The sequence below is a fragment of the Mytilus galloprovincialis genome, chromosome 1, assembly GCF_965363235.1.
Source record: "Mytilus galloprovincialis chromosome 1, xbMytGall1.hap1.1, whole genome shotgun sequence".
NCBI lineage: Eukaryota > Metazoa > Mollusca > Bivalvia > Mytilida > Mytilidae > Mytilus > Mytilus galloprovincialis.
The window spans coordinates 50,366,755-50,392,326 of NC_134838.1; the positions used below are offsets into that span (position 1 = coordinate 50,366,755).

General features: G+C 32.2%; 1 long non-coding RNA gene across 1 annotated transcript; it reads right to left on the reverse strand.

Moving 5' to 3' along the window:
• Window positions 1-11,653: 11,653 nt before the first annotated feature.
• Window positions 11,654-20,206, reverse strand: LOC143077446 (uncharacterized). The gene is made up of 3 exons (XR_012978947.1): window positions 19,835-20,206; window positions 16,154-16,303; window positions 11,654-12,134 (listed from the first exon to the last, which is right to left on the reverse strand). It is a non-coding gene; the product is annotated as an uncharacterized LOC143077446 (long non-coding RNA).
• Between the last annotated feature and the right edge of the window lie 5,366 nt (window positions 20,207-25,572).

A 25,572-nucleotide genomic window follows, 5' to 3' on the forward strand; every position in this document is an offset into this window, starting at 1 on the left:
TAACCAGGGATGATGACCTGAATTTTGGGCTCTATGAACTGTTTAAGATTTTACTTAGAAACATGACTTTATTTTTTTAGAATTCAATACGAATAAAGCATTAATAAATTAATGTTGTATCAGATAATTCCATTTAAAAACATTTTTTATATATGTTGTTAATAAAATATGCCTAAAAGATTTCAAATTAACCACAAACAAACAACCACGTATTCAATAACATTGATTTTTCTAATGTGTATGTATAATGCATGAACATCTTTGCGTGTTTCAAACATGTACGTATTCTTTTCAACTGATGTATTCCATTGTGAAAAATAATATATGTATAAGACATCACTGATACAAAATAATTCTGGTTATTGCAATTATTGTATAAATGAATACAAAGCAGACTGGTAAATCAAATCTTTAAGCTCGATACATTTGACTCTTGCATATGAAAAGGGAATTTCAAAAAGAAAATTGCAAAAGAGTTGTGCTATTTTTTTGCTATGTAATATGTGCCTCTATTATGGCTTGTAAACTGTAGAGTTATAAATACTTCAGCATTTTACATATAATAGTAAATTAACGTTATTAATGTTATGTAATAAAAATATTTACTAAAACTTGTAAAATTTATTTGATTTTATTTTGTCGGTTTCCCCCCCAAAAAAATTAATTATTTGTTTTCAATTTCAAACCTCTTTTCATTATGTAATTTTTATTTGTATACTGTAAACCAACTTCATTTTGCGGATACTTTATTTCACGTTTTTATCCTTTCTAGTCAACTTTGCGGCTCTTTTATTTCGCGATTTTCTAATTAACTGGATGAAGATTAATGAAGATGGATGGAAATTTTAATTATTCTCGGCGATTGAAATTCGCGTTTTTTCTCTACTCGCGAAAATCGCGAAAATTAGTCGCTCGCGAAAATATGTTGGTTTACAGTAATCATTAAAGTCGAAACAGTCCAGTCAATCAAGCATGAATTTGACTCTAACCTTAAAGTAATTGCAACAGAAGATTTTTTTAAAAGTTTTAATCTTAAGAATTATACCCCAAATATGCACAGAAAAAAAGTCCTAAATAATCTTACTTGAGAAAGACTTAATCATTACGATTAAAATTCCTATGGAGATTTGCATTGAAAAATGGAGAAAACTCTGCAAAAAAGGCAGAAATATTAATAAAAAGTTATTCAAAATTATAACTTTGCCACTTCTATTCAACAGAATGAATTGATTCTTGATATTTTAGCTGTCTTTAGAGTTAAGAGTAAAACAAACAACTCTAAAAGTGTTTTCATATCTTTTATCAAGCTACAATCTAGATTTCGTAATTAATTAGTTGAGCATTTTTCAACATGTCAAGGTAAAGAATCTAAAACTTAATAAAAATAATAATGCATATAATTTTTCTTTTTGTTATTTAAAGTTTCTATAAACAAGGTAGATGTTGAACAAATATAATTTACAGATATAAACATTACCAAACTTTCATATTATTTTTTCAAAATGGTCACAAAGCCACAAATATGCAATTTGTTTGATGAAAAATGCACAAAAACAAAAATTATAACACTTCGGTTTTGTACATTTCATGAGCAGAAGATTATATATTATAGTCAAATACTGACTTATTACCCAATCACAGTATCATACTTTACATGAACTTTAAAAAAATCAACCAAAAAATGACTAAAAAAGACTAATTTTTGCGGAGTTATCTCCCCTTTCAATGTTAATTTTAATAGGAAGTCAAAATGATAATTTTGAATTTTCTTCCAGTTAGATTTAATGGGACTTTTTTTTCTGTGTATATTTAGGGCTTAATGCTAAAGATTAGAACCAAAAAAAAAAAATCTTTTGCAATTAGTTTGAGGTTAAAACTTAGTTTGACTTGACTAAAAAGGTAATTGACATATTTTTTAATACTGTAGTAAATGTACGTGTAAGAAATAGTTTACTTCCAGGAATCTCCAAAAATGTCGGTGTCATCAGTATGATTGCCATCTGGTTGTTTAAAATCATCTGTTTCATCTTTTGTTTCACTTAAATGCCCACACAGTCCCTTTGTCTTTCCTATATCGTATATCGTCGGTTTGATTGTTATCGGATTGATGAACTTGGACCCCCATGAAACTACAATCCGTATTTCTGTACCAGACGGTAGGGTAACCTTCAGTAAATATATATAATCATTTAACATACGTATATTTTAAAATTCAATTTGCACAACAGTATCATCCTAAAAACAGAGCATTTTGAAATTTAAAACAATGGCATACCAACTGCAAAAGCCTGCGATGTGTAACGACAGACAAAAGCTGGCACAATAGATTTCAATGGCTATAAAAAGGGATTTTTTTCTACATAATGAGTGACTTTTATAAAAGGTATATCCAGACAAATCACTTCTGTGAATCCAGGGACCGTGACTACAATCGCATCTGCTATAGTTTATTATCAACAAACAAGCCATGCATTTTTATTTACCCGGAAAATTCATATGGACCCATTGTAAAAGTAATAAGGATACACTTCAGCATTTAGAAGAAAATGAAATAACAAAAATACCGAAATCGAAGAAAAATTTAAAACGAAAAGTCAAAATTACAAAATCAAAAGATAACATCAAACAAATACAACACACCTGTCATACTCCTGAAATTGGTGGATCAAACCTGGTTTTATAGATCGTTAAACGTCTCGCATTGTATTAAGGTAATATTTCAAATTTATGTATTTTTGTTATTCGTTTTTTCCTTTGCCCTTTGTACAAATGTAATTTTCTTTTTTTTTTTGGCTTATTGTTTGTTCTTATAGTGAGTAAAATTATAACACAATGTTGACTTCTGTCCCCCTCTTTGACATTTTTTAACTATCATGTCTGTTCGTTTTGTTCACACATTTTTGTCAATATAATGGAATTTTATGCAAGTGTCATACAAGTGCGGGTTTTGCTAGCTACAATGTATTTAACCAGGTTTTATCAACCCATTTCTACGTAAGAAAATGCATGTACCAAGTCAGGCATATGAAATTTGTTGTCCACTCGTTTATGTGTTTGAGCTGTTGATTTTGCCACCTGATATAGGATTTTCCGTTTTGAATTTCCTTGGAGTTCTTTATTTTTGTTATTTTACTTTTTTTGCGTGACAATTGCATCGAATTTCATTTTATTGACGAACATGTATGAGCAAAAGAACAGACTTTATCAGTAAGCATGTCTGCAATTTGGGTACATCGATCTTCGCTAGCCAAAGGTTACGATCCAGTCTCCTCCTCTCCACCTTTGGTGGATTTATATAGAGTTTCGGAGACACAAGATAATGATTTATATTGGCCGCAGTTGTAAATTGCTGCATCCAATCAAAAAGAACCTTTAAGATGATCACGTATAAATTTTAAATGTAGAAAAATATAAATTTACAAATGCCAAGTGCTGATTGTACAACAAGTCTTTTCCCAATAACGTAGAACGGTATTTTGTGATAATTTTCCAGTTCTTTATTAACTTATTGAAGTTCCTGGGTATGTCTCTCGAGCACATGTTCGAATATCAAAATGTATTTTCAGTTCACGCTTCACGAAATGTGTAAACACTAGACACAATCATTTCTACACCTCTACATTGAAGAGAGTTCAAGAACTGTCATTGTAAAAAAATGGAATGGGCATGACTTTTACCTACCGATAGATTGCGCAGCATTGTAATCACAAATGTTGGCTTAATCTTCCAACATAAGTTATATGGTTCGTTACTGACCCTTTACGGATCCATTGAGGGTAAGTAAAATCCATAGAGGATGAGGCCAGAGGCCGAATTCCCTATGGATTGTATTCACCCTCTATTGATCCGTAGTGGAGTCAGTAGTTAACCGTATACCGAATTTATCACACGCTTGACTTTTTCTGCTGCGTTGTGTTGAAAAATAATCAAAGAAACACAACAATATTTAATAGATGACGTCACCATTACCGCGTCACGAACCCCCTATGAAATTTACTAACCCCCTACGGTCTCATAAAGGGTCACCACGTGACGGCGTTAAACCAATCACAACGTGATAATTTACCCTCGGTGCGAGAAGGGTGGATAGGAGAGTACTGGATCGTAACTGTTGCTACCGAAGGTGGGGGTACAGCAGTAAATATTGTTAATCACTATAAAAACAAACAACTAACAGAAACACAAGATGTCGTATAAACACTTTAAAAATAAACAAAGCACATCATCAAACATCAATGAAAACAAAACAAAATTACTGTAGCTCAATAATATAACAGTAATATGATGCACATATGCACTTTGACGGTACCTTTCGGATACCTTTATTTTAGCATTGCACAATGTCATGTTTTTCTCTGACTGTTACATATATAAATCCATTGCATGTCTTCATTCATGCATATATTTTATTAGTTTAGTTGGCGTTGAACTAGGTATCAGTACTGCGAGTACTCCCATATCTGTACTAAGTGTCTGTTTTGTTTTGATGGAAAAGGACTGGAAAAATATTCTACCACGTCCGGTCTATGTTTTTGTTTGATGTTTCTGCTTTGTGTCGATCTGATGAGTTTTACTCTTTTAAACCGATTTGTTTTGTTTGTTCTTATGTTGTGTTATAACATGACTGTCCCATGTAAGGGCGGATTGAATAAAACAATTGTTTAACCCTGCTGCGTGTCTGTTCCAAGTAAGGAGTCGTTAGTTCAGTGGTTGCCGTTGATGTATGTCTGTCTCATTTGTATTTCGTTAACTATTATGTTATGATATCGTTTATATAATTAGGCTATTATTTTTCTCATTTGAATTTTTTTTCATGCCGGGGCATTTTATAGCCGACAATACGGTAGATTTTATCATTGTTGAAAGCCGCAAGGTTTTTCTAATAACTACTTTCATACACTTTGAACTGTGTTCAATTGGCAATAATACCACTGTATTGTAATAAACGAATTAGTGTCTATACTTTGCCCTTTGTTACTTTTTATGATCAAAATCTATATCTTAGGCGTCTATACAAACTTAGGTAGAAAGAAACGTCATCAACATGAAACTTAAATACGTGAAACATAACGTTAAGTATTTGCACTATATCTCAACATACTGGGGGCCGCAAAAGTATGTCATTGTATAAAATTAAAATGTATTTCTGTAACTGTCCATATGTGAAACGACAAAATAGGATTCAAAGTATGATGGGGAATTACTGTGTCTTGAAATTACTATAATAAAAATTTAGCATTCTCTACAACGATTTTAAAATCGGACACAGATCTAGAATAAATGTCTAAGAATGTGTCCAAGATTTATTACTCTCCTTTTCACGCATAGCAGCCTTTCGCACAAGCACCGTTCTGCTGGTATCGACTTCATTCGTCTTTTCTTTTTTATTAGGTAGTTCCTCTTCGTGAATCTTTAGCAGAAAAAGTTTGACGATTGGACGAGTCGTACGGCCATTTGCAGTTCTGATAATTGCAGATCTGATTAAACCATCATTTCCAACAACTAATTCTTCAACAATTTCTATTTTCCAACGATTTCGAAGTTTGTTGTCATCAACTTGCACAATATCTCCGACCCGGATGTTGATTTTGTTTTCCCACTCTTTTTATGAAATTTGGAAGTAGATTAAATAAAGCTTTAAACATCAGTTGTCTTGCTTCCGTGAAGTAATTGAGGGCTTTATTTTCATCAGTAACGCTTACTTAAATGTTACCAACACAAAGGTCTCGCTCAAGTATTTTCCTTCAGTTCCTTCTTTTTGCAGATGTTTAAGTAAATCAGCGTTCAAAATAAATGGCGAACATGTCGCCCCAAACAGTACTGAATTGAATCTGAAAGCAGTTAGATGGATTCTTAGATCTTAAGGGTAACTTAATCTAAGAAATCTGGTCACTTCACGATCCTCTTTATGTAGTCCCACGTTTAAAAATACTTTCTCTATATCTATAATTATGGCAACAGGATTTAATCTTAATCTAAAAAGTAACTTGGTCAAGTCGTTTAATATCAGTGGTGTACTGAATAAACAGTCATTTAGACTCGGTAATTGTCGGAATTGTCGGCAACTGCATCCGAAGACGATTCTAATTGGTATAGTAATAGAATCCTTCTTTTCGGAGTGATGTGAAATATAGTGAACCTAACCAATAGCTTTATCCAGATCCTCCACTTTCTCGATAAATCCTTTGTTCTCCTGATCCCGAATGATGTTATCGTTTGTTTCCAACATGTTAGGGTCTTGACAACCTTTTGACAACGTTTTTGGTTATCTGTTTTGCCGAATGTTGGTTAGTTCTTTTGATTTTATTTCCATGGCAACTTACATGTAGCTACCTACCTGTTTTTTTGTGAAATTCGACTGACGTTTTCTAGAACATATGCATAAAGTCGATATCTGCATTCTCCGGTTCTGCGTCGACTACTCTCAGTAACTCCAAGTTCAAAATGCTACTTAACTAAACTCTTTCAGTTGATGCTTTGTCAATATTGAACATTCTTACGGCTCTCGGTTTAATCTGGTAATGAATAACCAACTAACCGAGTTAAGACTTAACAGCTGTCGGGCCTTTTCCTTTTAATACGGTATCTTCTATAAAATACCAGTAAAAATCTGCTCCTATCAATAAATATATACTTAAACTGTTGTTGATTGTGATCGGATGTGCTAATTGTAACCCTTTAAAAATTGCTATCTCGGGTGTCATATACATGTACACTACAATTTGTTACCAGACTTGCTTTAGTTGGTACTACTAAACCTTAAAACTTCAATGGGTATCTTCTCTCCTTCTATTGATTTAACGTATACAATATTTTTCGGTAGGTTTCGAAATTTAGTACATATATTTCCAAAAGCTGAAAGATAAATAACTTCTGTACCTACATGTACTGCCTCTATGTCTTTTGAAGCTTATTCCTCTGTCACGAAAGAATATTGTGCTCCCTCATCGATAAATATTATATCCGTAATAAAATTGAGAAAGGAAATGGGGAATGTGTCAAAGCAACAACAACCCGACCATAGAGCAGACAACAGCCGAAGGCCACCAATGGGTCTTCAATGTAGCGAGAAACTCCCGCACCCGGAGGCGTCCTTCATCTGGCCCCTTAAAAGTGTATACTAGTACAGTGATATTGAACGTCATACTAAACTCCGAATTAGACACAAGAAACTAAAATAAAAAATCATACAAGACTAAGGCTCCTGACTTGGGACTGGAGAAAAATTGCGGCGGGGTAAAACATGTTTATGAGATCTCAACCCTCCCCTATACCTCTAGCCAATGTTGAAAAGTAAACGTATAACAATACCAACATTAAAATTCATTTCAAGAGAAGTCCGAGTCCGATGTCAGAAGATGTAACAAAAGAAAATAAATAAAATGACTATAAAACATAAATAACAACAGACTTCTAAGGTTAACTGACACGCCAGCTACAGACCTCATTTAAACTGATTGAAATATTATGTCTTCATCATATGAATATCAGGCACAATCCCTCCCATTAGGGGTTTAGTATCATACTACCATAAAATATATGAGAAGAACATAACCCGTGTAATGCCAACAACTGTTTAAAAAAGAATAATACAAAACAATGTGTTTAGTTCCGTTGCAAAGACCCTATAAGTGAATCAATATAACAGCCAAAATATGCAATCTTTAATGATCTGACAACAGTATCGTAACTGTAACCCTTCTTAATAAGTCTGTTTAAAGGTTTGTAAGCTTTTGAGGTGAATACTGACATTTTTGTGTTTTGTAAAGAATATTACCATAAAAGATTGGATGTGAAATACCTGAACGTATAAGATGTCTGAATGTTGAGTTATATTTACGAATTATTGCCTTATACCGATGATAAAATTTAGTAAATGTTTTGGCAAGTTTGTGATATCGAAAACCCTGGTGTAATAATTTTTCAGTAATACATAAATTTCTCTCGCTAAAATCTAAAACGTTGTTACATACACGAGCAAATCGTACAAGCTGAGATATATAAACACCATAAGATGGTGACAAGGGAAAGTCACCATTACAAAATGGATAATTAACGATAGGAAATGAAAAATCATCTCTTTTATCATAAATTTTTGTATAAAGCTTCCCGTTAATGATATAGATATGAAGATCAAGGAAAGGGCAGTGGCCATTGTTAGTATTAGCTTTATTTAAAGTAAGTTCAACAGGATAAATTTCTTTAGTATACATATTGAAGTCGTCATTATTGAGAGACAATATATCATCCAAATATCTAAAATATTGTTAAATTTTTGTATCGAAAGTTGTTTCGATGGGTCTTTGCTTATTTCAGTCATAAATTGTAACTCATAACAATACAAGAACAGGTCCGCAATAAGTGGTGCACAGTTAGTCCCCATTGGAATTCCAATAACTTGACGATATACGGAATCTTCAAAGCGAACAAAAATGTTATCAAGTAAAAATTCAAGCGCATAAAAAATTATATAGTGTCAAAGCATGTCCAATTGACATAGTTCTTTTGTTTATTGCTACTTAAAAATGACCTAAAAGAGTTTGAACATATGTAATCGCATTCTGACTTTTTAAATGCCCAGTTAATTAGGGATGTGAAATTTTTTTTAATAAGAATATGAGGCAAAGTGGTATATAGGTTAGAAAAATGAAAACTTTGTACAGATTCAAAATCACCAATATATTCATTTCTTTGATGCTAACTCCAATCGGGCGCTATGGCGGTTTCAGTAATACGTTAGAAACGGATTGTATTGTAGACGATGCTTTCATTGTTTAAAACTTGTGGCGGTGACAATGTTTTCATTGTTTATTACGGCGTTTACTAACGTTTCACATGTCCTTATATTTAAAGCTTTAGTAAAGTACGATATGTGGGTATTTTGGGTACATAAACTAGTGGTGCGTTCTTAAGAATTTAAAGCATAATATCTTGTGTTAAAGCTGGAGCGTTTTAAGTAAATCCATAAAATTTCTTAATAATTTGTCAAAACGAAGGTTTTATCATGCTTTTTTTTCAAAATTATAATCAAATTATTGGTCACCGTTTTTTTCACACGCTACAGGTTGTGAAAATTTGTCAGTTTTGTATGGATTATAATTATGCACGGAAAATCGAATTTTGTGTGATAAAAAGAAAACTATTTGATAGAAGGTTAAGATAAGATGTGAGAAGATAGCTCTTATAACATGTTTTAAGATAAGAAAAAGAAAAAAATGGGGTCACAGAACTTGTTTTCTTGCTACATATTAAAATAGGTAAAATCATTACACTTTTTATTTAAAAAAATAATTTTTCTGAGTTATTTCCCCTACTACCTGAGTTATCTCCCCTTATTTGGCAAAACCCAATATTTTCTATGTTTACATCAAAAGTCATACACATGAATTTAATACTACTTTTAAAAGTTGCACATTTCATCAAAGATTCAGACCAACTGTTATCTGCTACTTCAAAATACAAGAAGGAGGAGGACACCCGAGCCATCTTAATAATTGTATACGTTATTCATAATCTGGTAATTATTGAGCATTTTGCCGGCTTGTGCATATCGTTGCAATAAATGCAAGGTTTGCTGTCGAATATTTGTACTTTGTTTCTGGCCGTTTTCAAATGTATCTTATATTTGCATGTAATCTATTTTATTGGCGCTTGTCAAAAATGTTGCTGTAGACGGTAAATTTCAATAACTAAATCGGTGCGTTTTCCTGCTTCCAAAATTGTAATTTCTTTAAATATCCTGTGTTTTAGTTCTTTTAGTTCCCAGTTATCGGATCAGTTTTCTCTTTCTAAATTTTGCCTTTATAGCTGACAATAGCTTATTCAAGATGATTGGGATGAGAAGTGCGCCATATGAATCTCGCGATCTACCTATAGACTCTATACCTCTTATGTACGCTTCTTGTATGTCGTAATAATTTCGAAGGCTAACAAGGTTGTATTGCAGTGAAGTAAGATCTAAGAGGGCTTGCATGTAGCCATTTATAATTTTGCGTGGCTGTCCAAAAGTTCTTTAAACAATTTAATAGCTTCTGTATAATTATTGTTGCTGAGCGGCAGTTCATCAGTACATCGCGCGGCTTCATAACTTAGTTGCGATTTCATATACGTTAACTTCTATATGTTGGTAAGTGTGGAATTGTAGTGAACAGACGAGTCCCAAAAAATTTGTCAAATGAGTGTATCTCCTGTAAATGTAGGTAAGGTGAGTTTCGGAAGTTGGTAATTTTGCGTAATGTTTGGCGAAATATGGTACATTTGTTGATAAACAAAGCGATGTGTATTTTGAACTGAACTGAAAGCATTTTATGTTGACTGACAAGGCAAGGTGGTAGCATTAGAACTTGGTGAATATGAGTATTGTTTTACGTTTGTGTCTTATTTTAGTATTCAGAAAGAATTTATACTCATATGGTTGTAGAATTTCATCCTCGTCCTTTGTTATATCTATAATTTTTCGTCAAATCACTAATTATCTTCTGGTTGTGCGAAATTGTTTCTAACAATTCTGTATTTATTATTTATTACTGTTGATGTAAATGTCTTTTGGTTTTATGAGTCTTTGTTTACTCCTTGGTTTTGATTGTTATTGTCTTCTGCAAACCCTGCTCTGCATCAAAATCTCAAAAGTCGTCTTAATACAGCACTTTTATGACCTGCTCTCACCGCTGTCAGTTTACTTTCCAAAGCGGCACGGCATCAACATGAATTGTAGTAAACTTATAAGTCTCTATACTTTTCGTTGTGTTACTTTTATAATCGAAATCTATATCTAAGGCGCCCACACAAAGCTACAGTGTAACGTCTTAAACATAAGACGTAATTACGGGGAACATAACTTTAAGTATTTGAACTATATCCTCAACAACCATATCTCCTTAATTTTATAACAATAGCGGAATATATAAATACAGAGCCACCCAAAAAGATATTACCAAAAATGATTAACCAGACCAAAAAACAAATATACAAAAACAAATAAAAGGAACACGTTAACGCGTAAGATATTTAGACGATAGTAACTCTTTGTAACATCTTTTTTTTAGAAAATTAAATAGTATCACTCTTTATATATACTGTTGATAGGCAAAGGAATTCGTCAGAGTTAAAAATATAATTAAGAAACACAAAAAAGTATTATAAACAATGATAAACTGCATAATCTTTTAGACACAGCTCATCCGTTGCACTCAAATAATAAAATGGGAATGCCAGATGAATCGTTTAAAACAGAAACATTTAAACAATTATTGCAAGGACCTCGTAGATGTATACAAAACAGAAAACAGGTCACTGGTTAACTCATCCGATGTCTCTGCCATTTGAGTTAATGAATTCCCACATTTTCCTTGTTGTGTATCTTCTATTTATGTGAATATGTAGATTAAGGTATTAACTGCAAAGTGTGAACTACTATGGCATTTCATTAAGGATGTACTTAGGTGATCTTAGGTAAATTTAAATAAATCAAGAATTCAAAATTGATAATTTAAGCTGGAAGAGTATAACTTAAGGATTAAAATAAGCTACAAAATACTGATAGGTCATTGAACTCCTTTTCGAGATGTTTGATTTATAAAAAGGCTGACTCGGACTTTTTTTTACCTTATATTTGCATTGGTATTATTTAGGTCTCAAATCAGAAGAAAGAAAATCAAGAATCTGCTTGAATTTAGTCAAATGACCTTTTATGAGCTAATAAGTCTTATGTTAAAAGATAAATAGGTGTTATGGGGCAAAATATGTTACCTTGTATCGTAAGGAAACATCAAGGAATCCGAACATTTGACACTTATCTAAAAACGCACCTAAGTACATCCTTAAATACATTGTATTACTCCCGTATGCTTTTCTTATCTCTAAAGTTGAAATTTTTTTTAAAGGGATGAAGGGACACAGTATAATCAATTGTATGATCTTACAATATATTCATTATTTCTGGACTCAATGAACATGTCATTCTCATCGCAATTTATCCTGTATGTTCTCGGCTGTGGAAAAAAGTCGGATTGTGTTCTAGATATTTCTCTACAGGTTCGTATCACAAAAAGTGATCTCCGACTTCTTACTGCTACTCCACAATTACATGACGATCCAACCCAGCCCCATCCACAGTTGGTGAATAAGGCATGTACCTTTAAAAGAAAGATTATGAGATTAAAAAGGTCATCAAACAGTACAGTGGAGTTTTAATTTGGAGAGAGGGATGTTATCATTGTAATAATAGCGCTTGTAATTTTACTTGACCAGCTTGACTTCTTTTCCTTCTTTCATGCAAAATAGTATGACATTCACGTGTCCGGCTTACAAACATTTGGCCAATCCTGGATCCCACTTATACCTCAATGAGAACCACTACAGTGATTTCCTCATAATATGTACAAAATATAATGATGAAAAATTTGACCTTATTTCAATCGCAGTTAGCCTGAGGCTTATTTCTCCTTGTTTAAACAAAATTCATTCGACAAGGGAACAAAAATGCAAAAAAAAAAAAAAAAAAAAAAAAATAACTCGGCACACACACACTTCTATGAGAAACAGTAATGTAATGAAACGAAGAATTGACATAAAGCTTTCTCAGGTGCACCAATATATGCATTTTAATTCTTGATACTGACTTGATCAGCAAGAATATCAAGTGAGTCCTCTAGGAGGAGATAATATTCGAGCTGATGAAGTCAGTATAGAAAAAAATGCCATATGCCTATTCTTTTTATCGGCAATTTTCCATAACTGGAGGTTTTGTTGGTTGTGATTATGAATAAGAATAAAAAAGTTAGTCAAACTACTTTTACGCGTACAAAACGTTGGGATAGTTGTTCGGTAGTATGAATGACGTCGCATGCATTTCATTGATAAATTGACGCGGATGGACTTGAGCACTAGACGTCACTTGTACATGACGAAACTGCCTATTTTTGTCGAGTATCAAGTCCTGTCCATGATCTTAAAAATATTAGGCAGTAAGATCAAAGGGATACAAATTGCTGATAAATGGTTATTGTTGTTTTTATGGGTTTCAATATCATGTTTAACATAGTTTAGTTAATCAATTTTTATGTTCGTATTTGTAGATGTTCTTGAAGGTGAACATTGCGTCCTTCGCTCTTCAAATGATGACAACACTGAAGAATGTAAAGTTAAGTTAAACTAGACAATACATCTTTGTACATGTCATATTTTCGTTAGTCTAGTGTTGGGTATATTTCGGATATGGTGTAAGTGCCCATTAAACATGCTGAAGTTAGTGTTCGTCTCAACCTTTTAATTTATTCATTACTTATCAGGAAGCAGAGTAACATTATTAGACGGTGTAGCACTAGTTGATTGCTGAATGTGGTAATGTGCCTTTAATTTCGAACAGTCTTTAACGAGATATCACTCCAGCAGCATTAAAACATCAAGGAATATCGATAGAAGATCGAAGGTATAACTTTTAAAATCAAATATAGACGAAGACATTTTTGTATTTGATAAGCACATGCGTTGATTCTTGGATGACTTATTTGGGTTATCGTGTTGTTGTTTTGCTGTTTTTTTTTTAATTGCACCAATCATTGTGTCACTCATCGACGTAACATAAAAATATATTTCCTGATGATATTTGTAGTTGGTATTATATATAGACCATATGCATATGATCATGGCCAAATGCGTATATTCACATAATTATTAAAAAGCTTTTGTTTTTAACTTAAAAATATCTGCACAGACAACACGTTTAAAAAACTGACATTGAAAAATTGTATGAACATTATGTAACAAATCAAAGTAATTTAAAATTTTTATTTTCTTAAACTAAAGGCTTCATGGAGTCTGTGAAGCTAACCTGATATTTTTGTTTACAATTGATGCATGAAATAATCCACGAATAATACGTTTGCTTTTGTTTCAGAGATGTAAGCTAAAATCTGCGTTTTATATGTTCCATTTTTAGCCATGTTCGCCATGTTGGTTGGCAGGCGGGATCACCGGACACATTTTTTAAACTCGATATCCTGATGATGATTGTGGCCTATGTCTCAGTAGTTTCAGAGGAGAAGATTTTTGTAAAAGATTACAAAAAATACCAAAAAATTGTGAAAAGGGGTCAATTGGCTATTTTGGTCATGTTGACATATTTGTAGATCTGACCTTATTGTTGAACATTATTGTTATTTACTGTTTATTTCTATCTATAATAGTATTCAAGATAGTAACCAAAAACTGCAAAATTTCTAGGGCAGCAACCTAACAACGTCTTTTTTAATTCGTCTGAAATTTTCAGGGCAGATATATATTAACTAGCTCGAAATACTTTAGTTACAGAGATATAAGGCAAAATCTGCATTTTGCCCATATGTTCTTTTTTTAGGCATGGCTGCCATGTTGATGACAGGCAGGGTCATCGTACACATTTTTAAAAATACATACCCTAATGATGATTGTGGGCAAGTTTGGTTGAATATGTCTGTAGTTTCAGAGAAGTTTTTTGTAAAAGATTACAACCATGAAAAATTATTAAAAATTTACTATAAAGAGGAATAACTTCTTAAAGAGTCAATTGACCTTTTTTATGTATTGACGTATTTTAGATCTTACCTTGCTAAACATTATTGCTGCTTACACTTTATCTCTATCTATATTATTATTCAAGATAATAACCAAAAACTGCAAAATGTCATTAAAATTAATAATTTTTCATTTAAATACCTAACAACGGGTTGTGTAATTCGTCTAAAATTTTCATGGCAGATAGATCTTGACCTGCTGAACAATTTTACCCCGTCAGATTTGCTCTAAATACTTTGGTTACAGAGATATAAGGCAAAATATATCCCTATTTTTTTTTATTTTTAGCAATGGCGGCCATCTTGGTTGGCGGGCTAGTTGATCGGACATATTCTTTTCTATATACCCCAATGATAATTATAGCCAAGTTTGGTTAAATTTGGACAAGTAGTTTCAGAGGAAAAGATTTTTGTAAAAGTTAACGGACGATGGCGACGAATGTCGGACGACGACGATGACGGACGACGGACGGCAAGTGTAGAGAAAAGCTCACTTGGCATATTTGGCCAGGTGAGCTAAAAAGAAAAAAAACAATTAAAAAAGATAGGGGAAACAGACAAAAAACTTTTCTATTTGTAAACCTTGAAAATTCATAACTTACGCAACTAACACTCAAAGTAACTTAACGTATCCAGACAGTATGGTCAGACAATATGAGTATATATGTTATACCTTTTTTCTATGGTTTAAAACAATAGTCAGTAACTGTTTATAAACATTTAACAGCTGCTTAGTAATTATTTTTAAAACACATTAACGATTTATACATCATGTGATGTACATCGTTTATAAGATGATATCTATATTAAAACAACACGTGTTCCATTTTTATGTTTTGCGTTAGGGCTATCAGTCCTCGTGGATACCATCAGCTTGGTGGTCAGTACTTTGGTACTTGTCAAATACAAATAGCTCTACAACTGTTTCGGTTCTTATACATTTCTAGCCTTGAGCGCGTGAAGTGTGAGGTTTAGCTACCATTAAAACCAGATTTAATCAACTATTTTTCTACATTAGGAAATGCATGTACTAAGTCAAGAATATGAAGTTATTATCCATTTGCTTGGTGTGTTTGAGCTTTTGACTTTGTTTATTGGTTTGATTTTTCCTCGGTGTTAGGTATTTTTGCTATTTAACTTTTCCCTGATGAAGTAAAGCAGAGAAAAGATTTTTCGAAGCCTGAAATTTTAAAGTGTTGTTTTCATTTCATTTCGTTTGGGTTATGTGTCATAAGAAGCCTCATCGTAGATACCAGGCTTAAATTTGTGCACAAAGTTGACGATCATTGGAGACCTTTATCAATGAGTTCAATATTCACTGTCAATGGAAGTTGTATTACACAGAAAGAAGAAGATGTGGTAAGAGTGCCAGTGAGACAATTTTTTTTTATCCAAGTCACAACTTGTAAAAGTAAACAATTATAGTTCAAAATACGGCCTTAAACACGGAGCCTTGGCTCACGCCGAACAGAATGTTTCCTTCCCTGAAAGACCTGTGCGATATTTCATACAAATAACCATAAGAATATTGATCATATAACATATGATATACAACAAACATTTACTTTTAGGTTACCATAAACTATAATTTTAATACTTACCCAATAAGGACCGTTATCATTTCTGTACATAACAAATTCTCCGACATTCATATAATGATAATAAAGTCCGTCAAATGTTGTAATATGTGGATCATTGTACGATTGACAAAGCCTGGAGGTTAATATACTATCTTTGTCTAAAACCTTCACCTAAAGTTATGTAAAAAAGCCATTATGCTTAACAAGACTTTGAAAAAAATAAAAAGAAGTTTGTCTTATATTTACAAAAAATATGGTATTTTGGTAAACTAACATAGGTATACACAATTACCTTCTAACACACGTGAAAAATGCTTCTCTCGGTAATAAATGTTCTTCTTTGTTTCAATCAGTTAAAACTAACGGAAACTGTGTCACTGAATTATTGATTTAGTTGGAAATCAGTTCTATTTTTTTAGTGTGACCATAGGTATACAATTTAAAATATTATACCCTGGGATATATGCTTCCTTTGATATGAATTTCATTGTACAAAATATAAAGAAAGTACTGTATGCCGCATGTAGACCTATGATTTCACTATGCAATTAACATGATTAAGTAGAAAATATTGTATTTTCGATTTTACACACTCACGGTAGGTATAGTGTCTGGCAAGTATCGTGGTTTTTCGAGTGATTTGATCGGACTTTTTCGAGTGTGACCACTTTTTTTTCGAGTGATTATGATAAAAAATGTAAACAAACAGACTTCCTTTCTAACAGGACGTTATATAGACGCTTGAGTTTAACATACACGTATATACAAGGTGTGTTAGTATTTCAGATAAAAATATATTATCAATCCGATATTATCTTTGTTAAAAAAGTTGAATTTGGCCTTACAATGCTTTAATTCCAAAAACAGAATAAAGCTAATTTTATACACATACCAATGCAAATGTCGACTGAAATGCATACATAGAATCCTTATATCTTTAAATATATAGACAGTTTACAAATATTCTTGTTATTGCATTGAAAACTAAATTTTGAGACTAAATTCATTTCTATGTGTTCCGTTTTTTCGAGAGCAGTCCGGGCTTTTTCGAGTGCGTCCTTGTTTTATCGAGTGATTTTACAAATTTCCTATAGCTTAAAATGTTAAATGTCAGTGTATTTATGTTTAAAACTATGAAAAAAGAGTTCAAGCTACGACTTTTAAAGGCACGAAACCAATGCGTTCATCAATTTGATAATCTTGTACTACGATTAAACTTTATAAACAAGTATCGTACATTTGTATATATTGTTGTTTGTCACTTCTTATGAATTACATGTTCATTATATATTCATGATGCCAACACTCTAATGAAAGCATAGACAATTTGGATTGAGGTAGGTTTCTTATTGCGTCTTTGATAAACAGCTGCACCATGAGTGCATGCTACGCCCGTGACGTTTAAAAAAAAAGTTCATTCTCTTATGGTTGTGGCTTATTATCTATATTCTTGCACGAAAAGGCATTTCTCGTAGCACACTGCACAGAGTGTGATACGAAAAAGTGATATACGGAAATCTGCGTTAATTTGATTTGCTTATCCAGGATCATAAGATGATATTACGGCATCTCTTTAGCTATTTGTTAGGTCATTGATGAGAATGATATATCGTTTGATATCAACTCACGTTATTTAGTTCAAATAGTTCGCCGTAGTATATTGAAATTAAATAACTGTAAGAGTTCATATCAAGCGATATCCGACCTCACTTGTTATGAAACCTATAAATAATTTCTAAATGTGATACTAGTATCAAAAACTTATGAAAAGCTGAAAGGAGGTTACCTTAATCTATGTAAATCAGTCAAAAAAGAGGGACGAAAGATACCAGAGGGACAGTCAAACTCATATATTGAAAATAAACTGACAACGCCATGGCTTTAAAAATGGACAAAGAGACAAACAATAGTACACATGACACAACATAGAAAACTAAAGAATAACAATACGAACCCCACCAAAACCTAGGGGTGATCTACGGTGCTCCGGAAGGGTAAGCAGATCCTGCTCCAGATGTGGCACCCGTCGTGTTGCTTATGAAATAACAAATCCGGAAATTGTCTAATTCGGTAGGTCACATTTATGAAAGAGAAGGGGATTGTAGTTACGATGTAAGGAACATATCCGATATCATTTGTGAAACGGTTATTCCATAACTGTCAACCAACTCGTGATGGCGTCCGTAAAATTTACGAAGAGATGATTTCAACTTCACCATTTGGAACTCTCGATTAAATAGCTTCCTTGTGAGCAACAACCCTCTATCAAGAAAATCATGATAGGAAATGCAAGCACGGGAATATCGTATCAATTGGGGGACATATACTCCGTATGCAGGTGCTGCTGGAATATTGCTACTTAGAAATGGAAAGTTCACAATTGGAAATCTGAAATCATCTCTTTTGTCGTAATGTTTTGTTTTCTATCGACCCTCATTGTCAAAGTTACGTGACAACTTCTAAAAGCACTTTAAAAATATTGTCTGAAACTTTAAAATCACCAAATTTTAGCTCTTCTGGCCAAAAAGGATCAAGTGAGTTTTTCCCATCATTTGGTGTTCGTCGCTGTGACTGTCCTTCTTTATCGTCCGTTTACTTTGACAAAAATCATGTCCTCTGAATCTACTGGACTAAGTTCATTATAGATAGAGATAACTGTAAACAGCAATAATTTCCAGTAAAGTAAGAATTACAAGCAAGTCATTGTCACCATAATAGAGAATTTTGTCTTGATTCTATTTGTCTTCAATGTTGAAGGGTGTCCTTTGTTTAATATGAACTACAGCACATAGACGAAGGTGAGTGACACAGGCTCTTTAGAGCCTCTAGAGCCTCTAGTTTGAAAATAAAATCCAATAATTTGGAAACGTAAAATCTAAAATTATAAAATCCGAAAGGTTGGATACCTCAATAGATATAAACATTTCTCTGAAGTTTCATGTTAATTGGTTACAGCGTTTGTGAGTCATTTTCCGACTTGCTGACCACTGACGGACAACGGTATATAAACACGTCCCGTATAAAAACTCCGAAATTCACCACAAAAAATATTTTTAACTGTGCCATCAGAAGAACCATGAAATAAAGTTGAAAAGATTATGAGTCCTCTCTACTATTTTCTAAAGACCTTTTTATAAAGGATCCAATAATTTCTAATTTAATACTTGAAAGTTGTGGTAGAACGTTTTTCGATCAGAATTAAATTGACAAAGGTTAATTTGATCACCGTAGACTAGTATGATGGTTTGGAGATTATTTTGGAAGATATGATATTGTCCTTCACTTGATTACAGTTATAAACAAGAAAAAGTATTTTTTTCAAGTTAAGGCCTTATTTTCATAACAATTTTCTTTGAAAAAACCCGGACCATTTGGTTAAAAACCCGGACGATTTTACAGTTTCTCTCGAAAAAGTCCGGACAATAATAAACATTCATATTATTTGTTAGATACAAGTAAATTGTGCTTCTTAGTTGCTCAAAACCTGTATACATTTGTAGTAATCAAAATAAGTTTGGTAGCCATGTAAAAACCTATTATAATTACGAAATAGCAGTTAATTGACCTGATCGCATGTTTTTTCACTCGAAAAAGCCTGAACTACACTCGAAAAACCGGACCGAATCACTCGAAAAACCACGATCCAAGCCGGACACTATACCTACCGTGCAATGATGAAGTATCATTCTAAGTCATTCTTACCGTTATTTCTGGAACAGTTAAATTCCGCCATATTTTGAACATTGAACTTCCGGCATTTGGATTCGTAAAAAGTCGTATATATGTTGTCCTATCTGCATGATTATAAATCCCATCGCTATATCCATTGATATCTAGATACAGTGATTCATTCCAATTCAGACTGGGAAGCTCCATTCCACAGTTATTTTGGTTAAACACAATTTCTCTCTGTTGAATGTTATTTCCATTACCGCACCCTTGTTGCTGAGTTGGTGTTGAAATGTAGATACTTTGACTACAGAACTCTTGCTCTAAGCTAAAACAACCAACTGGTACTGTTGAAGTAAATGCAATTTTAAGGATTTCACCTTCTGTTACTTCGTATACGTACGCATCGGGCTGAACGAAAAAAAAATAAAAAAATTAATTGTTTGAAAAAAACAATGGCAAACCTTCTTTCCCTTTTTGAAACATGATTGATTGATTTGGTTTTTTTTTTTTTTTTTTTTTTTTTTATCAATTAATGATTTTACGTTTAACGTTGAATGTTCACAATCAAGGGGAAAAAGGCCAACGGGTTATAGTCAAGTGACAGATATGACTTTATTTAATAAGACACGGTAATAGAAAAAAAACAGGTTATAAACCATCCTTTCCTAATAGGAAAGAAGGACGGTGCCCAAGTTCACATTTTATACAAAGACTTGCATCATTAGGTCACGTTTCTGTTTTTATGGTTAGTTTAAACATATTTTATTTGTTTACGTATACATTGGATAAGACACAAGTCAAACAGACTTATGAAGTCTTCTCCATTTAACATTTTAACAATATAATACAAAAATATATGTGAGCATGCGTGTATAGAATAGTATTTCTATTTAGTATATATATATTTATATAAATATGGATCAAAAGACGGAAAATTGAAGAAAAAAGAAAATATTAATAATACAAAAAAAAATAATAATAAAAATAAATGAATATTTAGAAAACAAAAACACAAAAAATAAAACAAAAAATTAAAAAAAAAAAACAAAAAAAAGGGACAACAAAGTAGTGAAGAATTTTACTTAGATGATGATTTGTGTGCGATCATGGTTTGCTATCTAGACAATTTGAAATCTTTCCGAACTTTTAATAAACTCAAAGACATTTTTGAAAATGGTTTGGTTTTGCTCTAGAGAAAGAAGACAACTACCCGAGGTTAGTAGTTCTATGTTAATTTTACAATCATTTGGAAGCCAACGCAGACTTTCAAACATTTTATTTCGTATGTTTGAATATATTATACATTTAAAAAAGAAAGTATAGGAATCTTCACGATTTACAACAGCGGCAAGAAGGGTCAGAAATAATATTGACCCTATATAGATCATAGTTAAAGTATGATGCAAAACATCGAAGTTGGGTGAGAATTATATTCTATTTTCGAATTCCAAATTCATATTGCTTCGGTACAAATATGTTACTCTGAGGATAACGGTTTTTTAGGTCAATTTTAAATTTATTAATTGACTCCGTATTACGAGTTGAATCATCAGTATTATTCTAAAGACGTATGGTTGATGGAATAAATGAATCATTAGTTAGTGTTAGTCTGCAGAATGGAATAATGATGGCATTTCCATTGCGTAGAGGATAGACCGTCATACTTTGTATTTTTTGGGGAATTAAATCTGACAAATATTCTGGAACATAAGTATTTTGAATATTATAAAACATTTTGATTTTTCTTCTCTCTTTTTCTTCAGCTAAATAAATGTTTCTCATCCAAGTTCTTCATAAATAACCCTTTAGCTTGTGAATATAGGTAACCCCTTAACTATCCTACCCCAATTTTATCAGAAACTTCACTTGCACACTCAAATAAAGGTCTTATAAAAACTGAATAGAGTTTTTCTAAATTTTTCCTGCTCAGTTTGTATTTCAACTTCCTTAGCATATTTATATGTTTAGAATTGCTTAAGATAATATTATCAACGTGGGCATTCCATTTAGCATCATTGCTAAATGTAACCCCTAAATGTTTATGAATATTTGTAATAGGTATATTTTTATCATTGAATATAAAGTTCATTTCTGGGGTTTCAGCATTAGAAAATAACATAATTTCTGCTTTATCTGGATTAAAAGACATTAACCATTTTTTTGGACCATTCGTTCAGCTTTTCCAGATCATGATTTATCAAAGTTTCTATATGAAAAGCATCACGATCCGCACAGCTGAACGACGTGTCATCTGCGAAGAGTCTGTTCAGAGAAATAAGTCTTTCTGCAATATCATTAATATATGATATTACAAAAAGTAATGGTCAAGGACCGACCTTTGACGAACTCCAGCTGAAATACTGCAAAGTTTTGAAGAAGATTGCTTGGTAACCACTCTTTGTTTTCTATCAATTAAGTAGCTTCTAAACCATTTTAACAGATTTCCATGTATACCATAAGCCTTCATTTTATGCAATAAACCATCATGCCAAACTTTATCAAAGGCTCTGGAGAAATCGCAAAAAACAAAACAACTTATCTCTTTCTTTTCAAGTGAGTTCAATATGCAATTATATATTTCTAACAGTTGGTGAACTGTTGAACATTTAGGAAGAAAACCCGATTGATACTCATAAATTAATTTAAATCTTTGTAAGTGGTTGGAAATATATTTATATACAACACGTTCCATGACTTTGCCTAGGCAACTAATGAGTGATATAGGTCTATAATTGGAAGGTAATGAACTATCCCCCTTTTTGAATAAATGAAATTTACATGAATTGAATAACCCTATGGCTACCTTGTATTGTTCAATACAATTACCCATTAGGTAAAAGTACAACAAACAAAAAAAAAAAAAAAAAAACAAGTTGTCATCCAGGTTACACAAAAAAAGTAGATCACACACATCACCATCCAAAGTCATGCAGGTATTAAACATACACACATAAAGAAAATAAAAGTACATTATCAAACAAATTAAATCGAAGGAAATCATTTTCGATTCATAAAATGGGAAAATTAGTTCAAAGCAAAATTTAAATATAAATTCCGGGATTTTTTTTTATACAAAACTTTTCAATACTTTATGCTATTATCAATAGCAAATCGTTTTGATTATTTGATTTTTGGTCAAGTTTTTAAATATATACAATGTAAAAGGGGTGTTCTGTAGCTGCACATGTATGAAATAAACATATAACATCTGATAACATGACTTGAAATTGATTTCTTACAACTATGATATACTCAATTGCATTATTTGATATAAGTATATTTTTTATACATGTATAAGTTATTTGAGACAATTATATATTTTGTTGTTTATTTAAATTTGTTCATTATGGTTTATTCTATTATAGGACACTGAACTATATTAACGAATCATAAACTTCGGTTTTTTTTTGTTACTATGGGTTATGGATGTTTTGATATCCTGTGTAATATAACGACACGTTTACAGATTACTTTAGGAGCTCGAAAGCGATAACTATGGCATTCCCACTTCAAAAGGCTTGAAGCAAGATACGAAACTTTGTTTTATGAAGAAGAAATACATGCATATCCTGTTAACTGGAGTTTTTTTTAGATCAGTTAAATGCAGTTTCAGAGAAGTTAGGATAACTTGCATTTCATCCATGGTTTCAGAGAAAAAATGAAAATATTAACAGAAAATCTTTTACGGAAAATTTAGATTCTTTCCACTATTGCATTGTTGAAATGTTGGTCGCAATCAATACTGGCGTACTCAAAATAAGTGCTGACATCAACTTATAGATTTCTTCATATTGATAGGTTCATTGTACAAATATGCATGTTATAGTTTTGTCTGACATAAGAAATATGATTAGCTAAATTTATTTAAGATCACGTTACATACCATCTCATAAGATTACTTTATTCACACTGATTCAAAATATATATGGTTTCGATATATTTCAGCCTGAAATAATAGAGATAAATTGTTTCTTTCGGGTTACCGAAGGTCACGTCCGGTCTCAAGGAATGGATGTATGCATGTCGATTGAAGAAATATATGTTTTCTATGTACTTTTAAATGAAAAAAGTGCAAACATGCTTCGTCTGGTTTATTTAAGGTAATGTCCGGTTAAATATTTTTTTAAGGTGTCAAGTTTCCAAACATATTGTGAAAATCTTAGTGCGTATTGGTATGACGTTAAAAAAAAGGTAAAACTAGAACGTCATTACACCTTGGTCTCAACTGCAAGGCCAAAGGAAGGACCTCAAATCATTAACCTTGCTCTCGAATATGTCTTCATATAAATTGTGTCAAACTTTCGAGGGTAGAAAAAACATATTTAATGGCGCAGTACCTTCTGTCAAAATATCTTCACATGCGTCGATATGCTTATTGGTATAGGAAGAAAGAGGAAAAAGAAGAAGAAGAGTTAAACGGGGTATCATCTTTCCTTTAATTTGTATCATGATAGGCATACCGGTGTTGTACTGAATTTGCAGTTAAATGTACATTTTCAATTAGTGAAAAAGGTCTCTAAATGAGATCCTTAAAGCTGTAATTTTTTCAACAACTATGTACTTTCCGGTAAAAAAGTGTATCAAAAGGATGTTATTATTCAATTGGCGCCCATTTTGTAACATACTTGTGTCCGTATTTCTATATATAAAGCACAATAACGACTAATTTCTTAACAGATCCTTATTTAAAAGAACATTTACAAAAATACTTAACACCGAGGAAAATTCAAAACGGAAAGTTCCTAATCAAATTGCAAAATACAAAGATTAGTTACGGAAGGTTTCGAAGTTAATCTACATTTGGAGAAAATGTATCACAAACGTATTACATGTACTAAACTCACATCCTCATTTTACAGTGTTGTTGCATATGATATGATGCATCAATAGACACAAAAGAAGATGATTATATAAATCTGTTGAATCAAATTGAAGGTAAATTTATTATCTGTCGTGACTTTAATGCTTATCATTATCTATGGGGTAGTAATAAAACTGACACTAAAGGTAACTCATTGCACAATGCTATTACAACCAATAATAATATGGTTTTAAATGATGGATCAGGTACTAGACAAAACCCCTCCGATCTTCAATTGTCATGTATTGATATATCAATGTCTAGCGTACAGTTAGCACACCAAAAAACGTGGACAGTAGATATTAAATCCTTATATGGTAGTGACCATTTTGTAATACAATTAACATTAAATCAAACCTCATCTTGTTCAAACAGCGAACAAGAGTTGATTTGGAACTATAAAAAAGCTGATTAGAATGGGTTCGCCAGCTCATGTCATAAACAACATAGTGAGAGCATGGTTACTGACAATATTAATAAATCATGTACTCATCTCACTAGCACTATCATTAAAATTGCTGGTGAGCACATCCCTTCTAATACTGTAATAAAAGAAGGAAAAATAATAAACCAGAAGTCCCCTGGTGGAATGAAAACTGTACATTGGTGGTAAAAGAACGCAATAAAGCTCGTAACAAGGCCAGACATAGGGGGTGGACATGATTATTTATTATACAAAGAAAGAGAAAAGGAATGTAGAAATACTATTCAATTAACACAGCAACAATATTGGGAAACCTTCTGCAGTGGCTTGAATAATAATAATAATAAAGGGCAAGTATGGAATACAATTAAGAGAATGATGGGTAAAACAATTAATTCTCTAAATATGCCTACTTTGATTTACAAAAAAAAAAAAAAAAACCATATGAATCTACTAAAGAAAGGGCTAATATATTAGCTTAAG